Here is a 10,128-nt window from a genome sequence, read left to right as displayed (position 1 = left end):
CCGAAACACTGTCTTGGGTTAAGGTCCATATTAGACAGGGATAAAGGGGTTTGGGTCTCTTCAATGTGTTAATTAATGGGCCACTAGGCCGGCCACAATAGACATATGAGCTGGGCCATTAATTCCCTCAGCCTTTCTTAGATGGGCATGCCAGGATATATTATGATCCCGTTGTTTGAGTTTGGTTTAGTCCCATACGGGAAGTCTGAGAACATCGACGTCGGCAAGACAGTTTATTACCAGGGGTAGGACGACTTGGAAAATCATTTACCTAGACGGGGTTATTGGGTGATCAAAAATACTCATGGCCTAGATCAATGGCTCACATTGTACTTAGTGAGCATGTTGATCTACCATCTCCCCTCGTGGGAGAGTGGACGTTGTAATTTGTGCCAGAGAGGGTACGTGTTCGTGCGACCCCTGCCAAATTTAAATTTAAAATTTTATGAAAGAATATTGTTTACATTCCCTGCAGGACTAGAACCCCACCACCATGGCACATTGGCACCACACGGTAGCCAGGTTGCTAAGGCACATCTCTTCTCGGCCCACACCTACATGATAACCAAGGGCTCCACTTGTGCATAACACCAGCAAGCACTAAACCGGCAGGAGTTGCGGTGCCCTCGAACATCCTAGCATTTCGCTCAATCCAAAGCTACCTCAAAGATGAGCATGATAGCAAAGTTTACAACTCTAGCATCTGCCCAGGAGAGGTAATCAACCATGTTGGGCCACTAGGTGGGAAGCCGACTATCCTCGGTGGGAGCAGGGGGTCCCAAGCCGGCATGCCGAGAGAACCCCAACGAACTGGAGTGAGCAAAGGGGCACTGTAAGTCTGTAACGCCAGGTGATCCGACGTATCGTCAGCGGCATCGTAGAGCAGTCACAAAACGTGGGAGAGGGGAGGCTACACCGCAACTGAAGGTCAGCAATCCAGCACGTGCCGCGAAGAGACGAGCAAGTGTGGATCCTGAATTTGTAGGGGGCAAAGGAGTTCCACACGTGAACTACGCCGGGGAGTGCAGTAGTGCCATGGAAGAACACGCGGTATGCAGACCTCGACGTGAACATGCCATCCTCCGTCCACTTCTAAGCGAACTCGTCGTTGCCGTCACCGAGTGGCAGGGCATTCACCGTGATCCACATGTGGAGGAACTGCACGGCCGCGTCCACAGAGAGCACGCCCACGATGTCCCTGACCCAAGCATGATGAAGAACCCCGTCGATCACCATATGCTGCTTGACAACGCCAGGCCGGAGAAGCTGAAACACAATAGAGTTTATGATATTTGTTTTGTATAAATAGAACATACATTTTGATCATGATGGCGCATCCTCCTTAAGGACACCAGCTTGCAAGTTGATGTGCACAGCTGTAAGTGCACAGATACCGCAGCCACGCATCGATAGCCACCGTTTATGTTTGTCAAGATGCCGTATGCTAACCAGTTCTGGTAGCAAACATGTCAGTCCCGGCTTAGAACCCAACAAACTTCGTATATTTTATAGACGCGCTGCACATGTGAAGTGCATCTGGAAAGTTGGTTCCAGATTACATATTTAGATCCAGGTTGGCTCCTGCCTCATCAATCGGGCATATATAAACAGCTTATATTGTCTTGACTCATGGATATCTATACAGTACCAGCTAGCTTAACTGCACACTCGTCATGTACTGCAGTCAGATTGTCGCTTCACTGTTCCTTGCTGCCATTCTCCTCTGCTCGTGCGCAGCGTTCGTAGATTCATCGCGCTACTCCGTTGGTACGAGCGGCGAAGTGGAGACGCCGAGCACGGCCGCGAGGGAGGGAGTCCATGGTGACAGGAGAGCTTCGGAGAGGAGAGTCTTGAGGTCGTTGGGGCAGAGGCTGCTTGAAAAGGCGCCCCCGCCTCCGAAGCCCAACAAGTCTTTTGGGGCCAGGACTCAGCCGCTGGTGCCACCACCGCCATGCATTCCGGCGGTAGATGATAGGCTCGGTTGATGTGCTTTCACTTGTAACTCCTGTTTGCGTCGTCGCTGTGATTGTCGGTTGGGGCACATGTTGTCCTGTTCCTGTATGCATGTTTTTTTTCCCATATCTGAATGATGTCAATATGCTGGCAATACTTGAAGCTGTTGTAATTTTCTGAACTATTGGTTTAGATCCGACCGCCAAATTAGCTTTTGCATATAGTTCATCGGTGTAGGCTCCAACCTCCTGCGAGGGACGGACTCCTCCACCATCGCCTGAGTGACGGAAGATGTTGGGGAGTACTTCGCTCAAATCCGGCCGAACCCGGGCTCGTGGACCAGGGCGCTGAGCTTCAACTGATGAATTAAGTGGTCAACTGCTGCAATATTGGCAGGCTCTCACGAGGTATCAAACTACCCTCGAGGGCTAAAATCTGCCGCCACTTCAATATCAGGAGCTATGGAAGGAAAGAAACGAGACAGTTTTCAACAACGTATCTACAATGCCAATGGTCCTCATGCAAAAGATAAAGAATGAGAGCAAGAACTAGATCCTAGCCGGTGCTAAGCACCTACCGGAGATTACATGCTAATTTCTCCTTCTGTCAAGTTTTACCCATTGGATTCACTATGAAACGTGCTTTACGATTCGTGCCACAAAATTTCATTCAGTTACATTAAGTATCATGATTGTGAAACATTTTGGTATGAAAAAAAACTGATTGATTGCATGCACAGACAAAGTCATTTCTCGATTTCGATGGGCCTGTCTAGCACATGGCTCCATGTAGTCATAGAGATCTTTGTCACATACGTTGACTCCAACTTCTATCACAATTTATATGCATTTGTCTCGTTAACGACATGGTAGAATATATTTGGTTGATGTATGAATCATATCTACGGTTTTTTAGTTCACCAACCATCAAATCTCATTTCAAATAGTATTAGGAAGAATTAAGTTTTATCATTGCTACTTGTGGCGACGGTTTCATCCAGTACAACTCCAACAGAAATCAAGCAGCAACCAGGTCAAGTAACCACCTAAGAGCATCTTCGGTTGGAGGCTCCAAATCTGCCAGGACACACTAATGCTTAGAAAATTATTGGAGGCAGTAAGACGCACTCAAATATTTGGCGGACGTAGTTACCCAACGGCATCCCCAATTTGAACCACGCTTCTTCTTCAACCTTGGGAAAATCAAGCATGCACATGTGGCCCATTGAGGTGCGCAGTGCTGGGAGGCCGACGCTAGGCTCGACCGGTCTTGGGGGACCAGGTGTGTAGTAATGATAGGATCGGTGTTCATGACATAAGGAAACATATGAGAATGACGAAAGGATTGGACTTGAAACATAGGCCATGTTTTCCATAGGTTTTGTGGGGATTAGACATGATATGATGAAACCCCTACCTCACCTAATTTTCTTAAATTTCCATAAAACCTCAATTAATCTCCAATTCATACTGGTAGTGTAGAAAATACACTAGAATTTGAGGAAGAAATGTGGAAAAATGAGGATCAAACTAGCCCAATACACTAGAACCAAACATGCTTTTACGAGTAATCGTGAATTTAGGGTTTGGTGTGAATAATCTCCACAAATCACTGAAAATACATTAGTACCAAACAAGTCCTTAATTGTGAGATCTTGCATTGTCTATCTCCTCACAACCCACACGAGAGCAAGCGTTGGCAAGGGGACACCTACCCCCACAAGGTCGCTCCCTGGTAGGGTTGTTTCTGGCCTTAGGTGGGAAGCTAGAACTTACCAACTCGTGCCTTTCTAGCCTGCCGATGTTCGCTATAAGTCTACACATGTTATCTGACTCAAATCACGCCGCATTTGATAAGATTAGGTCCGTTTCTTCTGGGAGGGAGTGAAAGAAAAGCGGAAGTACCACATGGTTAAATTGCAACCATCTGCGAAGCAAAGGTCGTACAATTGAGAATCCTCAATATGTGATCAATGAATATTGCTTTATGCTTAAGTGGATCTTTTCAAAGTAGAAGGACCTTGTAGGACCGCAATCGTCCCAGCCCACTGTGCAGAAGGGCGTGAATACTATTCCAGAGCAAGGTGGATCTTTGGGTAGACCTGATCCGGGCTAAATATTTCGGGAATAACGATATATTCTGTGCGACAATAATCCTCATGAAGGGATATCAGTTCTAGAACTTTCTCCCGTGTAACAAGTGGTACTTTAAGCTGAGTGCTAGACATCAGGTCTAGAATGGGAGCCGATCCTATTTTTGGCTCGACTGTTGGTCAGGCTGTTCCCTGCTCCGCGAACGTTTTCCCAACCTTTTTGGAGTACACTACTCTCCCCCGCGCGCCCCCAGGGGTTGCCCGAACACAATTTAAAAGTTCAGATCATGAAGGACCTGATGCGTGATCTCTGGATGCAAAGTCTACCATGGCAAGACAAACCCCCACATGCACTGTAGAGTGTTCATCCATGCATTTTTATTAGTCTGAACTTCAGTCCCTGTCCTGACAGGTTGTTCTCTCATAGTACTCCCTCGGTACGCATTTAATCGACACAGCTTTAGTTCAGAACATGCATCTAACTAGTTCACGTTCGCGTCAATTAAAACAGAACCGAGGTAGTAGTATTTAGGTTGGCTCTACCCTTCATGCTAACGTTGGGATGAATTAATTGGCATCCATTGGTTGGAGCCGTGGAGCCGCATTTGAGGGCTCAACGGAGATTGATTAGGAAACGCCAGCTATCTGGCAACAAAGATGGATCGAACGTCAGTCAAGTCGCGATTAGAAAAAGGCCCGCACGGCTGCACGAGCTGCAGCTAGTGTAGTTTACGATGCGCCTAACCGCTGGCAAGCAGAGAGCGAGCAGCAATCTGCTGGATTTCAGATTGGCTCCAGACGGCCCCATCATGCCGATCAGATGGTATATACAGCGCGAGTTGACGCAGGCCCCTCACGCTTCCAGCTCCCCAAGTCGAGCTGTTAATCACCCGTCCAGTTCAGAGCAACAAGCTCGTCGTCGTCGACGACGCTGGCCGCCACCGCCATGGATCGCGGCGGTGCGTTCGCCTGGTTGCTCGTCGCCGGGCTCCTCCTCGGTTCTTGCACGAACCAAGCAGCATGCTCCTCGCGCCTCCTTCTAGGTACGTTACCCTGTTTCTGTTCTGCCTCCGCCGTTCACTACGGAGCAGTATGATTTGCAAGTAGCTGATAATGCTCGACGTGCAGCTCCTGATGGTGATGCCAAGGCACGGGTCGCCGGCGAGAGAGCGATGGTGGTGCGGCGGGTTTTGGGGACGAGGCTAACGTGGCCGCCGCCGCCGGTGCCCAACACTCCGAAGGCCAATGCGGCGCCGGCATCCCCTCAAGGGCAGTACTAATATTTATATTTGAAACCAAGCCTTGTAACACTGTTCATGTATATACTCACTCCGTCCGAAAATGTAGGAGGTGTTTCTTTTTTCAAGTTCTTCAATACATATTTTTTATTATGATTTTAGCATGTAAATAAGAGATTGCACAAAAGATTGCAAGACAGTTATAATAATGTTTTTTGTTCTGTACTACATCTATGTACTTATGAGAAATCTATGGCAATGCCATTAATTTACTGTAGAATTAGAATTATGAGTGTACCCCACTTTTGTGCTATTTATGCAAATGACACTAGTTCATCGGTTCAGTTTTATATTTCTCCGCCTTGCACGGTTAACTCCACCATCTCTTCATTCGACACCCCCCCTTCTCTCACAGAGGGGCGTGGACATCACCATCACGCCTTGGCTGCACAGGCGTGTGCACTGGCCGGCCTCCTCTAACAGCGGCGAGGGGAGAAGAGGTGGGGGCAGTTGGCTAGAGCTTTGTCGCAGCCCGAATCACCTGGATGCAAAGTGATGTGGGCCACAAAAAATGTTTTGATGTTACATTGAGTTTTTATAAGTGGATTTTTGTAAACTTGTAGTGCCATTTTTCAAACACTTCTGGTCCGGTGTTCCACCCTTCGTAAAACTCTGGCTGCGACAAAAACAAGGACGGTGAAGATTTGCTCATACCCCTTAGTAAACGTGAGCATGATCGTAAAATTAAAAAATCTAACATGTACGTACAGCCCTGTAATGGTGTATAGCCCACGTTGTCTTGTATGAGCAATTTCTATACGTTACTAATACGATCACATGCATGTGACATGGGGCGGTAGTTAGGCGGCTGGCGTGGTTACCTGGTCACATGATCTATTTTTTCTTTCTAACGAGACGTATATATACTACATGTATACACACAGGTATATGGACTTCGGCGGGCCTTCACAAAAAAGGTATGTATGGGCTAGATATGGGCTTCGGCGGGCCTAATGTAGGAAAATAAAACCGAATATGACCCTTCAACTTCGATTAGGGGGAGCACTGAAGCAGGGCTCTTTTTCAAATACGTAGAGTTGGGCGTGCCATTTATATAATACGTCTAAAATAAATGTAAGTAATCACCATCTAAGTAAATAAAAACTGGATCACATCGCCTCACCAAGAATATCAAGCCTCGGCAAGTCGAGATCCACAGTAATAACAAAAAAAATTACAGGACACCGACTTGGGGCCGCAATGCCTTGTTGGAATTATTGTATTTTATTGTGCATGCCAAGAGGTGGTACTAAAGTTAGTCTCATATTGCTACTCACTCCTTTCCAATTTACAAGGCGAACTTTGACGAGCAATTTGAGCAATGTTATATTATGTATTTTGTACAAAACTGATATTGTTGGATTGTATCCAAAAAAACATCTATCTATATTTATCAAAGACTCTTCTACTTGTCTACTACTTGTGCTAATTATTGGTCAATGATTTTTTTTGGGATATCGTCTGCGCCTTTTAAATGAAAATGGAGGTAGTAGTCTTGTAAGAGTGGTTTCTCCGCTCGTTGTACGAGCATGAGAAGAAAAGTCCTATAGGCATGTGCCTCCTCCTCTCCCGTCTCGCCACACCGCACGCGCAAGTCGGGTTTCGGGAATGGGCTGAGCCAAGGGAGCATCTATGCAAACCTGAAACATTTTCGTGTCCAACACGAGTGGAACAACATGATTCTGAGATCGCTCATCTCCCTAGATGCAAACACAACACATGAGACTGCCTCGTTCCACGACATTTCGTCGCTGCCCACGCCTTCTCATACCATCTTCCGGCCTATACTGAAGGACAGGGCATTAGGCCTCCAAAATCCCTTCTCTCATAGATCCGTATGCCAACAGCATCTTCGGTGACACGGCTGACGAAGCGGTCGCTAACGGTTCCGCCCCTACTGCACCATATGTGTTTCTGCCCGAGATCCTGCTAGAGAGTCCACGTTTCTAATTTTTTTTTTTTTGGTTTAGAGCCTTTGTTTTCACCATGTGTGCTACTCCCTATGTTTCATAATTTTTGCCATAGTTTTTGTTTAAATTTAAACTACAATCACGATAAGAATTATGAAAGGGTGAAACTAGTTTAGTTACTCTTTATGTGGCAATTTGCTCATAGTTTCATCATAAAGTTCGTCAGGACCAGTTAGCATGTCATGGTCAGGCCAGCGCTGGATTATACACAGCTGGTTTGCACCCGACATAACATACGTATATGCATAGCCACAACACAAATATATACATTACCCGCGTGGTGTGGGTTATGTACGTGCGTGTGCAGATCCCCTGCCCGCAGGCTGCGGTTGCACGGTGGCGGGTGCTACCGTTCGAGCAGACATCACAGCTCGTGACCTCCAAACTAGCAGCACGCAACTCCAGAGTCCCTTTCGGCTTTCCCTAATCTAAGCGTATTTAAGTTAGATCATGATCGGCCTTACTACAATAATTTGCGATTGCTTGTCCTGGAGCTAACTGCAAAGTCCAGCACAACGAGAACGCTAATGCGCATTCGAACTTCAAAAGCCATGCGTGTAATGCGTTTTATCATCAACGTGATGGACGTGATTCCCCAACGAATCTGTATACGCATAACGACAGCGCTGCTTGAACTGTCGGCGCCGTTTATATGCTGGTATGTAATAGTTCGAGGTGGAGTAGCTTGTTTAAGAAACGCCGAGGTCAACCGATGGATCTAGCTTCTCAACCCAGCCTTTTTCTGAAACTGTGCACGAGCTGCGAGACACAATGAACTTCTCAATTACTAGACCGCAACCGCTAGCAAGTAGCCAGTGCTAATCTGCTGGATATATCATCATTAGCTTCCAGATTGGCTCCGGCGGTTCGACCGGCCTCAATCATGCCGACGATATATACAGCGCGACCTGACAGGGATTTGGCACATTCGCGACGGTTCCAGCTACCGAAATCTAAGGTTCAGAGCAAGTCGTCGCCGACGACGACATGGGTCGCGGCGGCGTGTTCTCCTGGCTGTTCCTAGCCGGGATAATGGTCCTGGGTTCTTGCACGAGCCCGGTAGCGTGCTCCTCGCGTCTCATCGGTACGTACTTCGTGATTCTGTCTGCGTCGTCTGTGGCAATGGCTCGGCTACAATGTAGGGTGCTAACTCGAGGCATGCAGCATCTGCAGACGATGACGTGAAGGTATGGCCCGCCGGCGTTGCGACGGCGGCGGTGGCAGGCGGAGAGCACATCGGAGGAGAGAGGGTTGCAATGGGGCACAGGTCTTTGCTGCAGAGGCTGTCGAGGCCGCCATCGCCGGTGGCGAACACGCCGAGGTCCGCTGCGTTGCCAGGTCCACCGCCAAGCTAGCTTGGCGCGTAAAAGTGTCGGCACGATCGAATCTTCCTCGGCTCCTCCCGTCGTTCCTCGTACTCGTCGGAGTCTCGTGTACATATTCTGCATGCAGGGTCTTGAGTCTGACTCAGTGCCTGGCATCACTGTAACATTGCTGCATATACAGGATATACGACCTGCTGCAGGCGCATCACATTGTTTTTCATCGCTGCAATCTAGGAGTTTGTACATGTGTTGTTGTTGTTGTTATGTACTCTACCCCGTTCCATATTTCTTATTACATGGTCATAATTCAAAGTTGAACTAAAACTACCATAAAATCATGGAATCGAGGGAGTATACGTCTCTGAGCAAAAGATATGAGACACGTTGGCCATCCTATCTCCATGGTGCAGCCTGTAGCAATCATAGGGCTCCTTTGATTCATATGATTTGCATAGAAATTGTATAGGATTTGGATTCCGTGAAAAACTTTTTCTACATAAACTGTTTGAATCATAGAAAATATCCTATAGGAAAATTTCTATAGGAAAATCTTGTAGTGTAATTACTATAGAAAAAACATTAGCTCATACCTCATGTAAAATTCCTTTGCTCCAATCAAACATACTTCATCTACCTATAGGATTGAAGCAGATGACATCTCAATCCTATTTATTTTCTATTCCTAGGTTCAAAGGAATTTGAGAGAAATTTTAGAACATTTTTATCCTTAGAACTCTTTCAATATGCTCGTTTGATTCTATGATTCAAATCCCTAGAATTGTTTTCTTAAGGAATGAATTGCAAAATATCTTGAAGGAAAAAATTTCCCCACTCAAAACTCATGTTAACTTTTTTCATATGATTCAAGAACTCTCTACCGTCTTTTATCATGCAATATTCAATTAGACACAACACTCTGATCCTATATTTTTTCCTTTTTGTGTTTTGAGAATTCTACAAATAGGGCCCTTACCAACGGTCGGGCATACATAGGGATACCACCCGTTCCCCGCAAACCCGTGTGAAAGTTTAGGGGACATGTATGAAGAAGTTTGACCGTCGTTATCTAAAATAGGGATATATGGATTAAAAGGTCTTCCATTCCCGTTCCTTGATATTCCCTGTTATACTTGTATATACATATAAAGTGATATGTGTCGTGGTATCGTCACGGCATATGCCATAGGCACTACAAGAAAAAGGCTTACCGCCGGCGACCTGAAAAGGCTTACCACCGGCGCTTTTGGATTCGCCGGTGGTAATGCCTTACCGCCGGCGCTTTGCAAACCGCCAGGGGTAACCCAAATTACCGTCGGCGCCTTAGCCAACTCGCCGGGGGTATTATTTACTGCCGGCACTTTCCAAGTCGCCAGGGTATTAAGTTACCGCCGGCAAACAGCCCTATGCGCCGGCGGTATGTATTTTAGGATTTTAAAAAAAAGATTAACGTGAAATCACAAAACCTTCAGATATAGAATAAAAACAAATTC

General features: G+C 46.6%; 1 non-coding gene across 1 annotated transcript; it reads left to right on the top strand.

Moving 5' to 3' along the window:
• Positions 1–263: 263 nt before the first annotated feature.
• Positions 264–424, top strand: LOC124685596. Its single transcript, XR_006997577.1, has one exon. It is a non-coding gene; the product is annotated as a U1 spliceosomal RNA (small nuclear RNA).
• The last annotated feature ends 9,704 nt before the right edge of the window (positions 425–10,128 follow it).

The sequence above is a fragment of the Lolium rigidum genome, chromosome 1, assembly GCF_022539505.1.
Source record: "Lolium rigidum isolate FL_2022 chromosome 1, APGP_CSIRO_Lrig_0.1, whole genome shotgun sequence".
NCBI lineage: Eukaryota > Viridiplantae > Streptophyta > Magnoliopsida > Poales > Poaceae > Lolium > Lolium rigidum.
The sequence above is the reverse complement of the archived record's forward strand: the minus strand, read 5'-3'. Positions and strand labels throughout refer to the sequence as shown.